This window comes from Bemisia tabaci, chromosome 9 (assembly GCF_918797505.1).
Source record: "Bemisia tabaci chromosome 9, PGI_BMITA_v3".
Classification (NCBI taxonomy): Eukaryota; Metazoa; Arthropoda; class Insecta; order Hemiptera; family Aleyrodidae; genus Bemisia; species Bemisia tabaci.
The window spans coordinates 26,816,859-26,836,832 of NC_092801.1; the positions used below are offsets into that span (position 1 = coordinate 26,816,859).

Sequence of the window (19,974 nt, forward strand, 5' to 3'; positions counted from 1 at the left end):
ATATTTCAAATTTTTTAGGGGCTAGAGTATGCAACCCGCACTCAAACGTACAAAAATGTAAGATAGTCACAATTTTTACATTTTGCGAAGCATTGAAAGGAACCGGTATTTTTCAAGCTGAGGACTAGGAGAGTGCATGCAGTGTTAAGCAAGTGACGAGATTCATTTTCTGGTGTGTGAATTTCAGAAGCAGGCCAGTTTTTTATTGGTTCTCTTCCCTCTTTTAGTCCCTTGGACAATATAATGGGAGACTCGCAATCCCAAATTCCAGTGGCGTGGCGTGCTTCGCGATATATAGATTGATCTGCCATTTAAACCTATGGAAAAGGATCGATAAACAGGGCGTTCGCAACGAAGGCCTTAATAATCGATCTTTTACCATAGCTGCAAATGGGGAAAAATCGATAATCTAAAAAGATCGATTATGAAGATAATCGATCTTTTACCATAGTTTTAAAAGGGGAAATATCGATCATTTACGCCTCGCCTCTGCGAAATTCTGAGTCATCACTCATCAGCCGGGATCAAAGATTCGACTTCAATTTCAAAGGTCATGAAGTTGTAGAAAAGATAATATTTTCCCTGCATTTACATGTAAGTCCTATTCCTTCACGTCAAAATTAGCAAGGATATCTCTTGTACCGAACAGTGTTAACTTTTATCTAACTTTTTTTCTGACGGATGCGAATGTTTGCCCTTGCGTCTGGGTAAATATTACTTTGCATAATCGGTTGGAATAGTCGCACGAAAGCAGGGATCGACCGTTTCTCGCTGACATTAATAGAGCCCATTTATGCACGCGATTTTTGTCGCCGTGTCGCCGGCGACAACGAATCGCGCGATTTCAAACTACACGGGAGGCTATGGAGCCGTTTATGCAAGCGACAGCAAATCGCGGCGGCAAAACTGCCGCGGCGATTTCTAGATCATGTCGCTTGTAGTTAGAAACCGCCCGGCGATTTTCTGCCGCCTGCGGTTTCTAACTACACGGAGTCATATGAGCGCATTTATGCGCGCGACAAGTTTCGGCGGCCGTCGCTTGAAATTGAACTTCTCGAGCAAGTGTTTTGGACCTTTTGCGCTCCAGAAAAACGGTGTCGCGGCGGCAGAAAAAAGGTACCGCGGCGACAAAAATATGGATCGCGCGATTCAAAAAAACGTCGCGGCGACAACTGCCGCCGGCGACACGGCGACACGAATCGCGTGCATAAATGGGCTCTTATAGCCGAATATTATCCGCGATCTGCTTTTCTGTCGAATATCCAGTGGCCCTGACGATCTTTTAACACTTCAGTGTTACTTGACTTGACCGTCAGGGGAAAAAATGAAAAATTGAATGAATATGCATCTCTTGGTAAATGTAGCGGCTGAATTTAACTCTGTAAATGCAGTGGCTGATTTTAACTTCGTAAATGCAGCGACTGATTATAACTTCGTTAATGCAGCGGCTGATTTTAACTGTGTAAATGCAGCGGCTGATTTTAAAAAGTGAAGCGTCATCTGCCCTGATGAACCCTTATAGTTCCACAAGGATGTCTAGATTCTAAGGTTTATCAAATGATCGGCTTTTTCAGTTTGAACATCGCCATGATTCACATGTAACGGCGGCCTCCCGTATCGCGCAAAAATCTCGTGCCCACTGTGAGGATTGAACTCACGACCCTGGTTTACGAGACCAGTGCTCTACCACTGAGCTAAACGGGCTCGATGGTTTCAACGAAGGACAGCAATAGAGTTTACCGAGGTGGGAGGGTTCTGCATATTTTTCGTCGAAAACTTAAGGCAATCTTACTAGAGTCTATTTTCCCGGTATGTGCGTGAATAAATTATCTGAATCTCATTAAAGCACCCATTTTTTGGTTCGTAATTGCACAGCAACTGGAGTTTTTATCCTTAAAGGAATTAAGTCAGTAGAATTTGTGTGCTTCACAGTTCCTTTTAACTTAATTGGTTCTTCTTAAAGTAAGTACGTTCCATTGGAACAAAAATAAAAGTAGTCCATTTACAAGGACCGTTCATAAATTAACGACCAACTTTTTATTGGATTTTTGTTTCATTCTTATCCTCTTTATCAGGCACTTAGAATTTCCAGGGTTGCCACAGTCACGGAATACCGGGAAAAACGGGAAATGCCAGGGAATTTTCAGCAAGGGAAAACCTGCAAATGTCACGGTAAATGACGAAAATGTCTGGGAAAATCATTGAGTCGTCATTATTGCTTTCTAGAAAGGTCTGACGTTTCGAACAACAAATTTGCCCGAAAACTATTTCTAATTATGTCTCTTTCACCATCTGACACATCTTCAATTGTCAGGGAATTTCACCAAAATGTTTCAAGGAAATGTCAGGGAATTTCATTTTCTAAATCCTATGGCAAGCCTGGATGTGATTTGGGGGAAATGGGAGGGGGAGAGACTGAACAATGCGTCACGCAACCTCAAATTTTGAAAAATCCCTTGATCCTCCTGTTAGAGTGATTTTCGTGCCGAACTTCATCGATAAGCCGACCAAAACAGGCTCCGCTGAAATTATGTAATTTACAGGCCCCCCGGAAGGTGGGGGGGGGGGGGGGTTGTGTAGGGGGTTAGCATCGCGGGAAGAGCATACACAGGGTTGCCTCGGTCAGAGAATATCAGGAAAACCGTGCGGAAATATGTCAGGGAATTTTAATTAGTCAGGGAAAATTTTTTAATTTACCTTTACTAGTATAGTAGTATAGCTTTCTAGAGTGGATTCGACTTTTAGAACAACAAATTTTGCCTGGAAACTATTTCAAATATGTCCATTTGGCCGTATGACGTAATTTCAATGGAGAATTTGCATGCAAATTTGTTATTGATTCATCTGCAAGTGCTTAAAGAGCTGATGTCACAGTATTTTTTATGATTTTTTTTCTGATATGGCAACATATCTTCTCCAATAATTGTTCCATTCATGAACCAAGAGTATCGTCGTGTTCAGGTCACTCAGTAGTTTCCACTTAAATACGAAATTCATGAAATTTCAGACACCTGCAAATACTCTATCGTCATCACTAAAAAAAAGTATGGTAAAATTTACTACGCGTAAACTTGATTTTTTACACAGTGATACTATTCAATGAAAATAACCTAGAATTATAGTAGTGTTCCCCAGAACTCAGGAGATTCTTGCCATAATATCGTAAATACTATCATAGAGTCTGGTGTTTATTATCATACTTGTATCACTGTGTGAGAGTATGGTAAAATCTACTATACTTTTTTTCAGTGAGGGAATTTTACTCAGAAGTGTCAGGGAAATCAGGGAAATGTCGGGGAATTATTTTTCTAAATTTTGTGGCAACCCTGATACACCGGCGAAGTGAAGAGACGCACGCGACCCTGTTGTTTCTCGCGGGAATTAGGCGAAGACTTAAAGTTCGTGTCGAGTGGCGTTTCCAGGTCAGGAGTGTAAAGTATATTTGTACGCGGAGCCGCGTCGCGACGCCCGCCGCCCGCAATCGACGCCGTCGACGCGACGCGACGCCCTGTCCACCCGCACGCGACGCTCGGTAAGCCGGGATCGTGATAGGTTAAACGAGTGGATCGTCTGCGGGCTGATTATTGGATTCAATAGACAAAGCGATAGGCAAAGACGTGGGGAGTATGGAGCGATCCTTTCTGTTGAAATGGATGGTTCGTGTAGACTGAGGGGGGAAATGATTGACTAACTGTAGGGTCTATCGAAGTATGATGGACATCTCAACGATCAATTTAATTAATCAAATCGATAAATTATATCGACCGTTGAAATTCGTCAATCGTTTAAAAATGACGAGCTTTCGGAGGATTTTTAATTTGCCCGAGAAGAATCAAGAGAGGTTTATCACAGGGTGTCTAGCATCAGGATTTTCCCAATTCTATCAGGACTTGAGGTCAATCAGAATTTGAGGAAAATTCGGTCGTAAAATCACGATTGGGGAAACGTCGGCCGTCCGATCGGATTTTTTCATCGAGCTATTTTTGTGAAGTTACATTCGCCAATTTTTCTCCGCAAAAAATCAGGATTTGATAAAATTATGGAATCTGGATTTAGCAGTCAAAAATCAGGAAAAATCAGGATTTTCCAAAATGAAAAAAAAACAAGTCACCCTGTTTAAGAATTTATGGGACCATAAATCCAAAAGAGCTTTATCATAGAACAAACAAATCAGCGAACAAACCCTACTTTCAGCCGGCGAACATGACGCAACGTGCGTGTCAACGCGCCTGGATGCAACTATACGTGCTCTGTGGTCGTCCGTGTTGCATAAGCTAATAATTGAAGGCGTTTTGAGTTTCCTTTCCACGTGGACAGACTTGCGCATCCGTGGCAGCACAGCAGCAACGCTCTTACATTGGGCTGATTATAGATGAAATTGGTAGACAAAGCGATAAACAAAAAAGGTAAAAAAAATAGAGCCATCTTACTGGTTATAAGAATGGTTGTCATGAACGAAGGGAGAGAACGATGGACCACGAATGGGTTGCCCGGAGTTATCCGATTACTTTTCCGCCTTGTCCATTGCAAAAACCCACTTCCGCAAATAGGATCGTTTCATTTTTCGTTCCTCCTCCTTTTCTATCTTTTTGTCCATCAATAATCAGCCAACTTAGTGGTCTGTTTCTAAACGTGAAGCTAATTTCAACCATTTCTGAAAGCGGAAAAAAATCGGATTTTTTTTTGTGTTTTACACCCAGTAAGGGGTATTATTAATGGAGAGGGTCCCGTAAAGGGTTGGCGGCAGGGCGTTGACGAAGAGATGTTGCGGTGTCAGTTGCCCGATAACCTCTGGGAAGACAGGCATATGTGGCGTTTGGGTGTCGTAGAACGCCAGAGTGCGTTATAAAGCGACTTTTATATATATACACACACACACACACACACACACACACACACACACCACATATATATATATATATATATATATATATATATATATATATATATATAGTTTCCTCAAGTAAGAGTTATTGCAACTTGAGCGCATACGGAGTAAGCATCGTTGCACCATGACGGAGTCGTTGCACCATGGGGGAATAGTTGCACCATTTAGCTTCCCAGAGTAGGAGAACTTGCACCCAGGGGCTGATTGTACTGCAGTGCCCTCTATATTAATTTTAAAGTGTTCCAGAGTTGTCCCAGAATTGCGTGCAGACTAAATTACGATATTTTCTAGTGGTGGGCAATTTTATTTTTTATTTATTTTTATTTTTTTATTTTTTACTTAGGTAGGTATTTATTTTTTTATTTATCCATTTTATTTATTTTTTTTACTTATCTATTTTTTTACTTATTTATTTTTTTACTTATTTATTTTTTTTACTTATTTATTTTTTTACTTATTTATTTTTTTTATGTATCTATTTTTACTTATTTATTTTTTTATTTTTTGTAACGTGATTCAATTCCCTCGTGTTCTTTCAAATGCTTACATCGGCCCTTTATCGGCCCAAAGTGAACCGAGGGGGGGGGGGGGTCTGTAAGATCTAAAAATTTTTGAAATTGGAAATACAATGAAGTGCTAATGTGAGGTATGTAAACAAAACTCATAGTTCCGAGCGATTTCCAGTGGTTTACGAGGTTACACATAATTTTGGAAATTAATTAACCCCAAGGGGCTTAAAAGCTAAAAATTTTGAAAAGGCATAGCTAAACCTACTATATAAGTGTGACATGTCTAAAAATTCCTCCCAACGACGGCTTTAACGTGGCCAAAGTACATACTGAAAATTTTGAACTCCAGTGTCCCTAATGGGAGGGGGGGGGGGGCGGGCTAAGGGCTCAATATTTTTGAAAATCGAAAAATTCAAAAACGTGTAAGTGAGGCGTGTCCACGGACTCAAAGTACCGGACGTAGTTGCACAGGTAAGATGGTTACAAATGATTTTCAAAATTGACTGCCCCTGAGCGGTTTGATGCCCCAAAATTTTGAAAAATCACAGCTAACCCTACTACATAAGTGTGACATGTCAAAAAATTCAGCCAAACAACGGCTTTAACGTGGCTAAAATGGTTACTGAAAATTTTGAACTCCAGTATGCCTAATTGGAGGGGGGGGCCTAAGAGCTTAACATTTTTGAAAATTGAAAAACTCACAAACATGTAAATGAGGCGCATCGGAAGACTCCGAGTGCACAGTTTTAGCATAGGCTTTTTAACATTAAGCACTTAGTCTCTAAATGTAGCAACACCCCTCGGTTTTTTTCAATTTGCGCAACCGACGTTGCAAAATTTACCTCGAATTGGTAACAAAATACTTTCGTCTTTGCCGCCAGACCGTTTATCCTCCTTCAATCTCGACAACTATTGGACCGATTTACCTCGGATTCTCGCAAATGAAAGCTGTAGGTCTCTAAATGCACCAACACCCTCGGTTTTTTGATTTGCGAAACCGACGTTGCAAAATTTACCTCGAATTAGTAACAAATACTTTCGTCTTTGCCGCCAGACCGTTTATCCTGCTTCAATCTCGGCAACTATTGGACCGATTTACCTCGGATTTTTGCAAATGAAAGCTCTAGGTCTTTAAATGTACCAACACCCCTCGGTTTTTCGATTTGCGAAGCGACGTTGCAAAATTTACCTTGAATTGTTAACGAAATATGTTCGACTCTCCGATCGCTAAGAGATTGTCCTCCTTCAATTAATTTGACCTTTACTAAGGGTCCAAAGAGCGCTGCGGTCGGAAGCGATTCGATTCTGATCGGCGGATCCCGGTCCACGAGGTAGGGTCTTTCTTCTTTGTGAGATCTTTAAAGTTTTTCATGGAGCTCTATCCTTCGATGTGGGTATGAAAATATCCGAAAATATCCCTGCATGTCCAAATATCCATGCAATATCTAATGCTGCCGCGCCACGGCCTTTGATTTTGCGTCGGGCCCGCTTTTTTATAGACAACCTTACATACTTCCTTTTTTTTTTTGAATGTAACTACAACAAAATTTCCAGATCAATGAAAAAAATCACTCGACATTCTCCCCTAAAATTAACGGTTTCAAAGAAGAATGATCAGAAAGTTCGTTGATGATAACAATTTTGTCGCGGCTCTTTTTAAGTCCTGCAATTTTGGTAACAAGAGTATTTTTAATTAGATTTTTCCGTAAGGGGTCACTACCAAATTTTCCGCTCTTTAAGGAGATTTATAGACTTTTTCCTCTTTAATCAATGGTTTAGAAGAAAAAGGATAAGCAAGGCGCTCATCGTAGAAATTTTTTCCGCAGTTTTCTTCACACTACAAATTTTTTTTTATAATTTTTCCCTAAAAATCGATAGCGTTTAAGGGTCAAAATCGAAAGTTCGCCAAACGAGCTGAAACCAAGCATGTTCGCTTGAAAATGACCCGCTGAGTGCGATTTACCGGTTCGAAAAGCTCCTCGAGTCCGCTGCTTGGCGCTATCCGCGAAAAACGCTTGGCAAAAACGGTGAAAAACGTGCAAGAAACACTCGCTTCAGACCAGTTTTTCGCTGTTTCTCGGCTCAGGAAGCCCCGCAGAGCCGCGGGATTGTGCGGCACCGATGCGGCACTTTCATCTACATAGGATCCGACTGAAATCTCGGAATTTTTTCTCTGACCGAGAATCAAGAAAAATTGACAGGGGTTACATGGACTAGATTTTAAGGGTCAAAATCGAATGTTCGCCAAGCTGAAAATAAGCATGTTCGCTTGCAAATGACCCGCTGAGTGGTAACAAAATACTTTCGTCCATGCCGCCAGACCGTTTATTCTCCTTCAATCTCGGCAATTTTCGGACCAATTTACACTGAATTTTTGCAAATGAAAGCTGTTAGTCTCTGAAAGTACGAACGACCCTCGCTATTTCGATTTACGCAACCGACGTTGCAATATTTACCTCGAATTGGTAACAAAATTCTTTCGTCCATGCCGCCAGACCGTTTATTCTCCTTCAATCTCGGCACTAATTGGACCGATTTACCCCATATTCTAGCAAATGAAAGCTCAGTGTCTCAAAATGTACCCACACCCCTCGGTTTTTCGATTAGCGAAACGGACGTTGCAAATTTACCTCGAAATGGTAACAAAATACTTTCGTTTATGCCGCCAGACCGTTTATACTCCTTTCAATCTCGGCAATTTTTGGACGAATTTACCTCGGATTTTTGCAAATGAGAGCTGCAGGTCTCTAAATGTAAGAACACCCCTCGGTTTTTCGATTTGCGAATCCTACGTTGCAAAATTTACCTTGAATTGGTAACAAAATACTTTCGTCGTTGCCGCCAGACCGCGTATCCTCCTTCAATCTCGTTAACTATATGACCGATTTACCTCATATTCTACCAAATGAAAGCTCTGTGTCTTTAAATGTACCAGCACCCCTCGGTTTTTCGATTGACGCAACCGACGTTGCAAAATTTACCTCGAATTGGTAACAAAATACTTTCGTCAATGCCGTCAGACCGTTTATTCTCCTTCAATCTCGGCAATTTTCGGACCAATTTACACTGAATTTTTGTAAATGAAAGCTGTTAGTCTCTGAAAGTACGAACACCCCTCGCCATTTCGATTTACGCAACCGACGTTGCAAAATTTACCGCGAATGTGTAACAAAATACTTCCGTCTTTGCCGGAAACTTAAGAGGTGCCGTTAGCTTGTCGTGAGTTCAACCCGACATAGGCACGACAAAGCAGCGATAAGACGTAGCCAACCAATTATGCCCCACCATTTAACCTATGTCATCTATGTAGTCCCGACAAGCAAAAAATTTCAAAAATCAGGCAGCTGATCCTAAGAGCTTTCGTCAAAAGAAAATCCGAGGTAAATAGGTCTAATAGTTGTTGATATCGAAGGAGGACGAATTGCAAAGTGGCAAAATAAACAATTTATGGTTATAAATTTGAGGTAAATTTTGCAACATCGGTTTCACAAATCGAGAAACCGAGGGGTGTAGGTACCTTTAGAGGCCAAGAGTTTTCATTTGCGAAAATCCGAGGTATATCGGTCCAACAGTTCCGAGATTGAAGGAGGTTAAACGGTCTGAGGGCAAAGACAAAAGTATTTTGTTCCCAATTCCAGGTAAATTTTGCAACGTCGGTTTCGCAAATCGGAAAACCTAGGGCTTTTGGTAAATTTAGAGACCTAGAGCTTTCATTTGCAAAAATCCGTGGTAAATTACCTTGTCCAAAAATTGCCGAGATTGAAAGGAGTATAAACGGTCTGGCGGCATAGACGAAAGTATTTTGTTACCATTTCGAGGTAAATTTTGCAACGTCCGTTTCACTAATTGAGAAACCGAGGGGTGTAGGTACCTTTAGAGGCCTAGAGTTTTCATTTGCGAAAATCCGAGGTAAATCGGTCCAACGGTTCCGAGATTGAAGGAGGTTAAACGGTCTGAGGACAAAGACAAAAGTATTTTGTTCCGAATTCAAGGTAAATTTTGCAACGTCGGTTTCACAAATCGGAAAACCTAGGGCTTTTGGTAAATTTAGAGACCTAGAGCTTTCATTTGCAAAAATCCGAGGTAAATTAGTCCAAAAATTGCCGAGATTGAAGGAGCATAAACGGTCTGGCTGCATGGACGAAAGTATTTTGTTACTAATTCGAGGTAAATTTGCAACGTCGGTTTCGCTAATCGAAAAACCGAGGGGTGTCGGTACATTTAGATACACTGACCTATCATTAGTTAGAATATGAGGTAAATCGGTCCAATAGATGCCGAGATTGAAGGAGGAGAAACGGTCTGGCGGCAAAGATGGAAGTATTTTGTTACCCATTCGAGGTAAATTTTGCAACGTCGGTTGCGTAAATCGAAAAAGCGAGGATTGATCGTACTTTCAGGGACTTAGAGCTTTCATTTGCAAAAATTTAGTGTAAATTGATCCGAAAAATGCAGAGATTGAAGGAGAATAAACGGTCTGGCGGCAAAGACGGAAGTATTTTGTTACCCATTCGAGGAAAATTTTGCAACGTCGGTTGCGACAATCGAAAAACCGAGGGGTGCTGGTACATTTAAAGACACAGAGCTTTCATTTGGTAGAATATGAGGTAAATCGGTCGTATAGTTAACGAGATTGAAGGAGGATACGCGGTCTGGCGGCAACGAAGAAAGTATTTTGTTACCAATTCAAGGTAAATTTTGCAACGTAGGATTCGCACATCGAAAAACCGAGGGGTGTTCGTACATTTAGAGACCTGTAAATCTCATTTGCAAAAATCCGAGGTAAATTCGTCCAGAAATTGCCGAGATTGAAAGGAGTATAAACGGTCTGGCGGCATAAACGAAAGTATTTTGTTACCATTTCGAGGTAAATTTTGCAACGTCCGTTTCGCTAATCGAAAAACCGAGGGTGTGGGTACATTTAGAGACACTGAGCTTTCATTTGCTAGAATATGGGGTAAATCGGTCCAATTAATGCCGAGATTGAAGGAGAATAAACGGTCTGGCGGCATGGACGAAAGTATTTTGTTACCAATTCGAGGTAAATATTGCAACGTCGGTTGCGTAAATCGAAATAGCGAGGGTCGTTCGTACTTTCAGAGACTAACAGCTTTCATTTGCAAAAATTCTTTGTAAATTGTTCCGAAAATTACAGAGATTGAAGGAGAATAAACGGTCTGGCGGCAAACACGAAAGTCTTTTGTCCTCGATTCGAGCAAAATTTTGCAACGTCGGTTGCGTAAATCGAAATAGCGAGGGGTGTTCGTACTTTCAGAAACTAACAGCTTTCTTTTGCAAAAATTCGGTGTAAATTGGTCCGAAAATTGCCGAGATTGAAGGAGGAGAAACGGTCTGGCGGCAAAGACGGAAGTATTTTGTTACCCATTCGAGGTAAATTTTGCAACGTCGATTGCGTAAATCGAAATAGCGAGGGTTGATCGTACTTTCAGAGACTTAGAGCTTTCATTTGCAAAAATTTAGTGTAAATTGTTCCGAAAAATGCAGAGATTGAAGGAGGACAAACTTTTAGTGGCGGGTGGGACGAACATATTTTGTCCTCAATTCGAGGTAAATTTCGCAACGTCGGTTGCGCAAATCGAAAAACCGAGGGTAGTTGGTGCATGTAGCGACCTAAAGCTTGCATTTGCAAAAATCCGAGGAAAATTAATTCGAAAATTGCTAAAATTGAAGGAGGATAAGCGGGCTTGCGACAAAGACGAAAGTATTTTGTTACGAATTCGATGTAAATTTTGCAACGTCGGTTGCGCAAATCGAAAAACCGAGGGTGGTGGTTCATTTAGAGACTATGAGTTTTCATTTGCTAAAATACGGTGTAAATTGGTCCGAAAATTGCCGAGATTGAAGGAGGATAAATCGTCTGGCGGCAAAAACAAAACCAAGTCATTATCAGTTTAAGGTAAATTTTGCAACGTCGGGCATGCGATTCGAATAAGTAACGGGTGCTGGCAAATCTGCAAGTTTGTAATTTTCGAGATCGAAGGAGGACAAAAAAATCTTAAAGATTTAATTTTACAGATAGAAGATATCGTTATTGAAAACCATATCTTCGTTCCCAAGCATTTTTAATTTTAGATTTTTTTTTTTTGTAATTTGCTTAAAAATAAATAACCACCATTCAAAAAATATCATTAAACATTCTTCTTTAAAATGAAACGGTCGATATCATTCGGTCATCATATTGGTAATGGAATATATAGAAGGGAAAATATTGGCCTCACTTAAATGCAGTGTAACCTTCTATAAACGGTTTGTAGACGATTGCATCACATGTTTTCCAAAAAATTTTACATGTGTACATTTTAGAGCACTTCAATTCGTTTCATCCTAAAATCCAATTCACCATAGAGACGGAAAAAAATGGATCACTTAATTTCTTGGATATGACCATAGACCATCATGAAGGTCAAAAAATTAACACGAAGTGGTATCAAAAACAACATCGTCTGGTAGGTACATGAATTATTTTTCAAATGTACCCTTCCATTGGAAAGCAAATGTTGTGAGCAATTTATTTCAACGCGCCTACAAGTTATCAGATAAACAATACCGCCAGGAAAGCATGGATAGAGCACGTACGTTGCTTTTAGGAAATGGCTATCCACCTACTCTACTGGATAAGATGATGCGTAAATGCAAGTATATTTGCGAGAAAGAAGAAAATAAAATTTCGAAGGAGAAAGTAGATGTTGGCAATGTCGTGAAATGCCGTATATAAGGGGACTCAGTGAAAAATTGAAAAAGTGCTGGAAGCCCTATAACTTCTTTCCAGTTTTCAGTAACCCAAATTCGAATAAACGGTTTTTCTCGAAATGAAGAGTACAGTACCAACTGAAAAGACCTCCGGTGTTGTTTACAAGATAAACTGTCTGGATTGCAATGTTGCCTATATAGGTCATACCAAACGCTACCTAGGGGAACGAATACGGTCACACAAGTATGACAAAAAGGAGAAAACTGCTTTGCACCAACACAGCCAAGAACAACAGCACAGTTTTAACTTCAAAAATCCCGAAGTACTTGTCAGGGAACCCAATTTCAGGGCAAGGCTGTATCATGAAGCCATACAGATTAAACGGTGCTCAAACTCCATTAATTTCAGAACTGACACCGATGTACTGGGCACGGCGTACAGTGCTTTCTTCTGATTGTTTACGTGTGCTATCTATTTACTCCTCGCGGTGACGGGCTCTCATTGTTTATAGTCAGTTTTCAAGCAGTTATACGAGTCGGAGTTTCGTGGTGGCCACCGTTGTAGTTTTAGTTCTCGTGTTTTTAAAAGTTTTTATTTTTCCGCGTAGACATTCGACGATTTTAACATTTCGCGTGGACAATCGATCAGTTTTATGAATAGTTTTTAAGTTATAATGTGTGCCTGCCTGAGGATGCCCCCCATGCGGGGCGAAACGTGCGGATGCGTAGGAACTAATGTTTCGATTTTTTATGGCTGCAAGCTGAATAAATAAGGTAAATTTCCTATATATATATATATTATATATACACACCCAGCTTTAAAATTCAGCAAGTACCGATGTCCATCATCCGTGCTTTCACTACAACTCCTAAAATTTTTCAACAAAAATTGTGTTTATTCATTACGTCACTTGCAGTTACCTGCACAAAATACCTTATTCGTGTGCCTTGAATAAAATTGATGCAGACAGAATCGTTTGTGTTGATCACTGTGCGCCATCGTCCAGTTCTCGGGTCGCTAATGGAGAATCGATTTGTTTTCTCATGAGGCGTCTGAAATATGTTTGACAAATGAACACGGTGTTAATACTGCTTGCTCGGAGAACAAGCTTACAAGACATCAAAACTGTCGGACCGACAAGCTTGGATTTACAAAGTTGTTTTACAGACTCGCGCATGTAATCTACCGACAAGACAGCATTTTAGAAAACCGTCCCATCCGTTCTCTGGCCCAGGAAGAATTAATACAATTTCTGTAGGCGCCCCCCCCCCCCCCCCCCCCCCCGGTTGCAATGTCACAAACTGAGATACGTGGTTTGGGAATTTCGCCGTCGACATCTATCTTCTTTATCAGAGGCGGATCCAGCAATTTGGCAACATCGGATTTCCTCCATTTAAACCTATGCTAAATAATCGATTCTTGTCGGAGCACCTGGCCCCTCCAAGCATCGATACATTTCCATAATTTTAAATGGAGGAAAGACAATGTTGCCAATTTGCCGGATCCACCAATGTTCTTTATCAATTCAAGAGACTTGTAAATAATGTTGATTTTCGCCAAAGGACTTCATTTTCATTTTCACAAACCCTTTTTGTATCTACTGGAGCGCAAAATACTGTAAAGAAAGACAAAGGTGCACAGGCAACTCAAATGGAAATAGAAGAAGCAAAACACACTGAAAAAAATTCTCGGCGTTTTTACCAAGGTCCGTTGGTACCTTTACCATCTCAATTTTTTTACCAATTATTGGTAATTTAATCAAGACAGACTGGTAAGCTTACCTAAAAACCGGTATTTTTACTGTTTTTTTCAGGTAAGAATACCACTTTTATTGGTAATCAATTCCCGGTAACTTTGCCATTTTATCTCGGTAATTCTACCACAGTCGATAAAAAATATTGGCGTTTTTACCGGGGATCAGTAAAATTACCGAGAAAGTCAATAATTTTACCGAGATTTCTCGGTAAAATTACCAATCCCATAAATGGTTATTTTACCAAGAAAAAACTGGGATCAAATAGAACCCTGAATTCTTGGTAATTTTACCATTTTCTTGGTAAATACACCGGGATTTTTTTCTCAGTGTTATTTATCAATTCAAGAGACTTGTAAATACTGTTCATTTTTGCGCAAGGACTTAATTTTGATTTTCACAAACCCATACAGTAAATCCACATGGTTGCGAATCAATCTTCTTAAATTCACCCTCAACGGTTACTCATAAAGGAATCATCCTTTGAAATTTCGTTCCTGCTCTTGCACCAAGTTTGCATTTCTATTATCCAACTTCGGAGACAAAGCCGTAAGAACGCCCTTCAACCCCCTCTACCCCCGTCCCCCAGGGTCAATTATGAGACTTTCCAAGTGTGATACAGACCTTCCCTCGCTCAATTAGTCATATAGCGCCGGCCGCCTGAAAGCTCGCTCTCCGTTGAACTTTCCGCGTTGTGTCAACGGAGGATCATAAAAGTTCGGGGGGGGGGGGGGGTCGAGGGGGTGAAGGGTCTCTCCTCGGGTGAACGCGCGGCTTGCGCTCGCCTGCCCTGGCGCGAGCAGTCAGTAATTATGTAGAAAATACGCGGGTAGGAAATTGAGCCCGTGAAAGCGGGGTTGCCAATCGGGGGTAGGGATATGTGAGATAATGCGCGGAAATGTGCACGGTTTGGCATCGGCGCAACCGAGGCTTCGAACTTGGGATCGAAAACGCGCGCCTTATGCGAACTTTGCAAGTCCGCGGTTATCCGCCCCGTTGCGACGTGGTCGAAAAGTGCTTTTCTGAAGTCTTGACTGGACTTAACTTCGCCGTTTGGAAGTAGAAATTCCGGCTCGTTCTTTATAAACACGTACGTACTTACAGGAACTGGACCGCATTAAGCAGAAAGGAACCAAGTTACATCATTTATTACCTTTAATTGGGCAATTTAATTGTTTACATGAAAACGATCGTGCGGATTTTTGTGCAAACTTTAGTGAATTGTCTGCGTAGTACGAGGCAAATTCCTTACAATTTTCAAAGGAATCCATGAAAACGTTTTCTTGTAAAATATTAAATTGCCCAGTAAAATTTTGCAATTGCTAACGCGGCTTGGTTCTTTTCTGCTGAACGCGGTTTAACTAATAGTACGGGCGTTGTTTCTTAACTAAGCCAGAAATCGAAGTTGCGAATCGCAAAATGTAATCCAATTGCTCTGCCGTGTTACTTGTGTCGTGCTCACAGGCACCATTTATACTTAGTTCTTTTGAGCATCGATTTAAAACGTCAAATAAGAATTCGGCTAATTTGCCCTGGCGGTGTAGATCCAGGCGAATTATCTAGCTCCGAACCTTTGTCGAAGTTTGATATACCACAAGCAACTCTTTTAACTCCGCGGAGATCAAATTGCATACCCAACGAAATGAAGGAACTTTGAGCTGATCCGATGATTGGACCACTAGACAAGGTGCAAATTTCAGCATTATTTTCTTTCCAGCGGGCTAATTGTTGACATTGATAGACAAAGCTATAGACAAAGGAGACAAAAAGGATGTAGAGGGATCCTTTTGGTGGAAGCGGATGGTTGCGAGGGATAAAGGAAGTATAAGTAGTAGACAAACTAACAGCAACTCCCGAGAGACCCTTTAGTTAGTCCATCATTTTCTCCCCTAGTCCATAACAGCCACCCAAATTAACCAATAGGATCGCTCCACAGTCCTTATGTCTTCTTTGTCTATTGCTTTGTCTAACAATATCAACAATCAGCCCGCAGATGAGGACATATTATAAAATTTTCACGGACTCTTTTCTCAACAACATTACAATTTCCCCAATCTTTCTTTTTCTAATCCCTAACGCCGACGCCGAGGATGTCAATGATTTTCCAGAAATATGGCAACTGACACGGTGTGTTGTGGTATCGCTATGACGGTGTCTACCCAAGCTCAAATATACAGTGTAACTACACCTCGTATAATCACCGTAATTTGTCATTCTAGTATCGTTCATGCATCATGCCCAGTTTTTTCGCTGAACTTACCTTTCTCCCGGCCGTTGCAACAGTGCCTTCACTAACGTCCAGGTATTACGATTCACGTCTGTGAATGTAATACTACGAATATCCCGGTGGCGTGGCGTGCTTTGCGATGTATCGATTTATCTGTCATTGAATCCTTCGACAAAAGATCGATAGACATAATTGATTCTTTACTCCGAGAAAGAAACTCCAGCCGTGGAAGCCGTGCTTACGGGCTATATAGATATACCGTCCGCGTTCCGGGCTCAGAGGCCGAAAGTTCCAGGCGCGTAGCACCCGGAGAAATCGAAGCTACGGCTCTAGCATCCGGAACTTCGGCCTCTGAGCCCGGAACGGATGGTAGGTCTATACAGCCCGTAACCAGTTTTTTCAGTGCATTTTCTTGTGCAACTCATATTTGATAAAGGATGAATTATTGAAAAGCGTTAATTAAGTTTGTCGCAGAAAATTCTTTAGAATTTATTGAGTCGAATAGGAATATTATCGAAACATTCTGATAAATTCTGAGTCGATTTTTACCAACACTTCAATGAAAAGAAATTTCGGGACATAGCGGTTGTCTTACACAGTTTTACAAGCATTTTTCATCAAAATCAGTTCCAATGATGTCAAATGCATTTTTAATAAGAATCATTTTTGGTGTCTTGCGCTGCGCTGGTCATACAATTTCGTCGGTCGGGAAAGTGTAAACCGCTCGGCGATGCGCTATTAGAAGACAAAAAATCTCCGTAATACATTTCGTAAACTCTAACCTGTAATCCTGCATCCTCGTATGCGCCTCTAGACATGAAACTTCAACCATGAACAGCAATCAGCGAAGCCTCTTTAGCTCAGTGGCAGAGCACTGGTCTTGTAAACCAGGGGTCGTGAGTTCGATCCTCATAGGAGGCAATATTTTACGTTCCTAAGCCTTTTCAATCAAGGAACCATCTTGAAATCATATCCTTTGGCCCCTAACGCTTTATGTAGTCTCAGGTACTTTTCACTCACAGTTTTTTGGCTGTAGATTTTTCGCTAGTCAAAATAATGGCGGAAAATCAGGAATAAAAAAAATTTAAAAAACTAATAAAATTTGTCTTCCAATTCTTAAGTTTTGAACCCTTTGTATCCTGTTAAGCCTATTTTAATCAATACCAAATTGACTCTAGGGCCTTGGAGATCTTGCTCCTGGCCGCTACGCGACCCAACCCCCCGAAAACGCTTCCTGGATCATTTTCAAAAGTTCAGAGAAAACTAGCGTATCTAGAGGCTCTTACTAGTTGATAGGCGCAAAAATAATACTATAAATTCTTCGAATTTTATTGATTCGAATTTTTGGAGTGCACCAATTATAAGTTATCACACACAGGGGTGATGTGGGGGGGGTGTTAATGTGACAAAACGACTGCCCCCTGTGAGGATTGAACTCACGACCTCTGGTTTACAAGACCAGCGCTCTACCACTAAGCTAAAGAGGCTTAGATATAGGTCGAATTCGGAGCTCTTGTGTTGAGACGTAGCAAGGAGGAGCACTCATGCGTAGTAAGAAAGAGAAAACGCCTGAAACCGTTGCTTATCTCAAAATATTTCTCGCGTCTCAGCTAATGGAAAATGAACTTTCAATAAATTGTACTAGTCATTCAGCGTTATGGGCTGATTATTTAAAATCCGAAACATATATTTCATAAATTTTCGAGATTTTTGGAAAAATTTTTCGTGGAATTTCACGATTTTAATCTCTGTTAATTGAGAGGAACAGTGGTTTATTATATTTTTCTATTTTCCTTATTTTATTTTTAACTCTATCAAATCTATTTTTGAGCGCATTTTTATCGTATACTGTAATTTGACTCCATATTGCAGCAAGGACCAAGGAGCATCTCTCCGTAAAAGTACCCCTCTTTTTTTTTTTTTTTTTTTTTTTTTTTTTTTTTTTTTTTTTTTTTTTTTTATTATTATTATTATTTATTTGTCATTCAACAACGTTACAATAGAATTAAAAGATTTACATCAAAAGAGATAAAAAATAAAAACAGGTAAGAAAGGGGGGTACGAAAGATTGAATTAAATCATTAAATCATTAAATCATTGTTCATCAAAGTACCCCTCTACGTATGTTATTTATAAAACAAGCCAAAAATAGCGATTCTTTATTGCAAAATGTTGTTCAAGTCCACCCCATAATTGGAACAACCCCCCCTTCCCCCCCAAAAAAACCCAAAAATGTCTTTTTCCAGATTTTTTCACTGCGGATCCCTTCCCCCCTTCCCCCTGAGATAAAATTCTGACAACGCCACTGCGCTACATGCGACAAAATTACACTTTTTTCTCTACAAATTAAAATGTTTTCAAGAACCGATTTTACTCGGTTAAGTATAATCGGTTTTTGGAAAAAAATTTAATTCGTGTAGAAAAAAGTGTTCATAGTGCCGATAAAGTGTTGGTTAAATTGTGCAGTATGCTACAATATAGTGACAACTAGACTTTCTGATTTCTTTTGAAATTTCTATCGTCATCTCACGGTTTAGCTGGCTCTGTTCACGTGCCGCAACGCGAGTCCCGAAGTTTTTCAATCAAATCGAGAGTTACTAAGGCCCTCGATCAATCAACCCCGTCAAGGTCAGTGTCAAATCAATCCCGATTAGTTTTTGATTCGTTCGATTTCCGTCTAGACCTCTGACGTCAAGTCACGCGGCAGAATCGCGGATCCTCCTCGCCGTGGGAAAACGTCGTATGAACCCTCGGACGTTGCTAAACTCCTCCCTAAAATACTAATTTTTCGAAAACTCATTAAATTTTTAGATACGAGTAACTTTAGATTAACTATCAAAAATTCGTCACTCTCTGCTCTCTTCGCTATCACACACGTAAAAATTAAATTGCTGATTTAAAAATTTAATTACTAAAAAAAGTGATTACAATGTTTCAATGTAGATTTTGCAACAAAAAAAACGCCGTTTTAACCACCTCCGTGGTTTTACAGCTTACAATAGTGGTTAAAGTAGTAAATTTTTTTTTTTTTTTTTTTTTTTTTTGGGTGAAATCTACGTTGAAATATTGTAGCCACTTTTTCTAGCAATTGAATTGTTACATCAGCAAGCAGAGCTGAGCTACTCTAATACGAACATATTTCACGGAGAAAAAAATTTCGTGCATGGGATCGGAAGTTGAGGTCATATGGATCTCCGAAGTTTTCGGATTACGCATCCGAAAACTTAAGGTCCAACTGCCGAAGTTCGGGTCAAACATCTGGAGTACTTCTGTTGGTACCGGAGTGCTTCAGATGTGTGGCCCGAACTTCGGCAGCTGGACCTCAAGTTTTCGGATGCGTGATCCAAAAAATTCAGAGATCCATATGACCTCAACTTCGGGTCCCACGCACGAATTTTTTTTTAGAGCTTTCCCGCTTGTTTGAATTTTAGTCAAGAGCTTCGTCCGTGTAAATATGGCAACAATGGAAAGTCATACGGCGTTTTCCCTTACATCAATCCAACAGAAAATAATCGGAAACGGAACCGTGTTTTCTTCCTCGGCTCAACCGGATTTCCTCTCTCATTTATTTTGCAAACCCGCGGATCCAACCGCGTAATCAATTTCGCCCTTCGCGAATTCGCCGACGAAGGGAAGCGGAAAGGTAACCCCGACCCCTTTTCGTTCTCCCCCTTCGCCTTCGAGTGTGAAAAGGTATGTAAATGAAGCATGAACGTCTTGATTTTGCGGCCTAGTCGTCCTCGCGATGCTACGCCAACAAGTTGAACATGTTTTTTTAAGATGGGCCCTAGGAGATAGTGCTATCATGCGGCCCAAGGCTCATCTGAAAGTGGAGATGTTCCCTTCCAGAAACGACTTCCCCTAAGGGTTGTTGTTTTCTCTGTC

The 19,974-nt window shown here is 40.6% G+C and overlaps 1 protein-coding gene and 3 non-coding genes across 8 annotated transcripts in view; 2 read left to right on the forward strand and 2 right to left on the reverse strand.

The window, feature by feature from the left end:
* Nucleotides 1–19,974, forward strand: part of LOC109037690 (coronin-2B) — a 132,223-nt gene that overhangs the window by 44,614 nt on the left and 67,635 nt on the right. The gene's annotated exons all lie outside the window — the stretch shown is intronic.
* TRNAT-CGU (transfer RNA threonine (anticodon CGU)) lies at nt 1,634–1,704 on the reverse strand. The gene has a single exon. It is a non-coding gene; the product is annotated as a tRNA-Thr (tRNA).
* On the forward strand, nt 16,939–17,010 carry TRNAT-UGU (transfer RNA threonine (anticodon UGU)). The gene has a single exon. It is a non-coding gene; the product is annotated as a tRNA-Thr (tRNA).
* Nucleotides 17,505–17,576, reverse strand: TRNAT-UGU (transfer RNA threonine (anticodon UGU)). Its single transcript has one exon. It is a non-coding gene; the product is annotated as a tRNA-Thr (tRNA).